The sequence below is a fragment of the Pocillopora damicornis genome, chromosome 6, assembly GCF_964200805.1.
Source record: "Pocillopora damicornis chromosome 6, jaPocDami1.2, whole genome shotgun sequence".
NCBI lineage: Eukaryota > Metazoa > Cnidaria > Anthozoa > Scleractinia > Pocilloporidae > Pocillopora > Pocillopora damicornis.
In genome coordinates this window covers 680,001-682,754 of record NC_142675.1, presented here as the reverse complement: position 1 = coordinate 682,754, position 2,754 = coordinate 680,001, and positions in this window count along the sequence as shown.

Sequence of the window (2,754 nt, the reverse complement as noted above, 5' to 3'; positions counted from 1 at the left end):
TAATTTCAGATATCTTTGCCTCTGCTAGATAATACGTTACCCCACCCTACCCCACCCCCTACTGCGTTCTAACTTAATAGTGGAGGGTTGGGGAGAGTTGGTTGACCGGGAAGTACTTTGAGGAGACAATTCAGTTTCTTTTATTTGGTTGGCATGTGCAAGCGTAGCGGGCGAAAGTGTTTACTCTCTGAGAGAAGAGAGATCACGAAAGTAAAGATCCCTTTTACACTAAAATAAAAACAAACCAGTTTGCCCGTATTTCACTTACATTACTTACTCTTTTCACTAACAGGAAATATCTTTTCCTTTATTTCCACGCTTTGTTTGAACATGGCGAGAAGTTTCATAGACCAGGCTATAGAGACACCTCGGCAAAATGAGTGCGCTTGCTTTTAACGCGCGAGAAATTTACACACGCGAAGGAATGGGAATAGCAATATTCCTAAAGTAACACTATTGCAGCAAAATGGCGGTATTTTCCGAATTTCCGTTGTTCAAGTTGTTTTTATTTTGTGGGGGTAAGCTCAAACAAAAACAGGAAAGTTACCGTTTTCAGGAAGAAACAACAAAGAAAATGTTGTGCTAACAGGTTTTATGTATGCATCAGTGGTCTGTGGGGATTTCAATCGCCTGAACTCACAGCTCGTGAAGAACCATTACCATCTTAAGGAAATTGTGAAAGTTCCTACACGGAAAAATGCTACTTTAGATCTTATCCTTACAAGCCTTGCAGCTCATTACGACCTTCCTGAGGCTTTCCCCCCTTTTGGTCTGTCTGACCATAACACAGTGATAACACCCCCAAAGAACAAGGAGGGGCCAGAAAATACTACTAATTTCATACTCAGGCGTGATCTGTGTCCTAGCTGTAAGGCAGAATTGGGTCGTTACCTGAGCAGCGTGGACTGGCACGGACTATTTAACGGCCTCCAACGTTGCGAGGAACTACTTGGCGTGTTTCAAGAAGTGATTACTACTGGTCTAGACATTCTCATGCCACTAAAAAGGGTGCGGATCAATACTCGTGATGCCCCTTGGATGAGCAGCCAATTAAAATCGCTTATTATGAAACGACAACTGGCTTTCAAGGAGCACGGAACAGACTCAGTTCAGTTTAAATTCCACAGAAACGCAGTAGATCGCAAGAGGAAACTGTGCAAAGCAAACTTTTATGAGACAAAGGTAGAGCAGATGAAGAAGAGCGACCCTAAATCGTGGTGGAAAGAAGTGAAAAGACTCAGCGGAGCTAGGCATTCCTCATCTTGCAGTCTGCTTCCTCACTTGGATGTGGACGAGCTGGAGAGTTTACCCATCCATGAGGCGGCGGATCATATCAACCATGCCCTACTGGAACCTCTTGAGGAATACCGGTTAACTGATGAAATTCCAAAGATCCCACCAGAAGAAGAAGACCACGCCCCAGAATTTATAGTTGCGACAGAGCAGGACGTCTACAAGAGACTTTCCCATCTCAATCCTGCAAAGGCCGGCGGCCCCAATGGGATTCCTAATTGGATACTAAGAGAGTATTCAGAATTCCTTGCATACCCAGTATCTGTCATACTGACTACCTCCTTTAAAGAATAGCGCCTACCGACCATCTGGAAGTTGGCGGATGTCACCCCTCTTCCAAACCAGAAGCCAATAAAGGAGATCAAGAGGACTTTGTCGTCACCGCGCACTTGAAGCCAGCAGTACTGCGTATGAATAAAGGGGTAAGTTTCTAAAGAAACTGTGGTGCTGCGTCGGTGGGAGAGTATAGCAGGTTATTTAGTGTTAACAACTGGGTTGAAAACGTAAATTAGCCACCGTAAAGGGTAAAAAAGCTGACGTTTCGAGCGTTAGCCCTTCGTCAGAGCGATTGCTCTGACGAAGGGCTAACGCTCGAAACGTCAGCTTTTTTACCCTTTACGGTGGCTAATTTACGTTTTCAACCCAGTTGTTAACACAAAGTACTGCGTATGCTCGATCCTGGTCAGTTTGGAGCGATACCAAAGTCGTCTACAACCTTCGCCCTCCTTGAAATGTTCCACGTTTGGTTGCAAGGGACTGATGGAAACGGATCAACTATAAGAACCCTCTTGTTTGATTACAAGAAAGCTTTTGACTTAATAGATCATAGCATTTTAGTGAGAAAACTACGCGCGCTTACTATTCCACCAAGCGTTACGAATTGGATCATAGATTTCCTTTCAGACCGCTTGCAGAGAATCAAACTCTTTGAAAGCTGTGTATCAGAAAGGGGCACAGTTCCTTCAGGCGTGCCTCAGGGGACCAAACTTGGTCCATGGTTGTTTTAATCACGATTAATGACCTAGCAATTAGTAATGCATCATGAATGAAGGGGTAAGTTTCTAAAGAAACTGTGGTGCTGCGTCGGTGGGAGAGTATAGAAGGTAATTTAGTGTTAACAACTGGGTTGAAAACGTAAATTAGCCACCGTAAAGAGTAAAAAAGCTGACGTTTCGAGCGTTAGCCCTTCGTCAGAGCGATTAGGAAGGGCTAACTCTTTACGGTGGCTAATTTACGTTTTCAACCCAGTTGTTAACACTAAATTACCTTCTAGTAATGCATCACTTTGGAAAAACGTAGACGACACAACGACATCTGAAGTAATTAGGAAAGGACAGGTGAGCAATGCGCAAACTATAGCAGATAAGGTAGCGGACTGGTCCAACAGAAATAGGATCAAACTAAATACTGACTAATGTTAGGAGCTTCGCTTTTCTTTTGCCTCAGTTAGTTATGATTTTC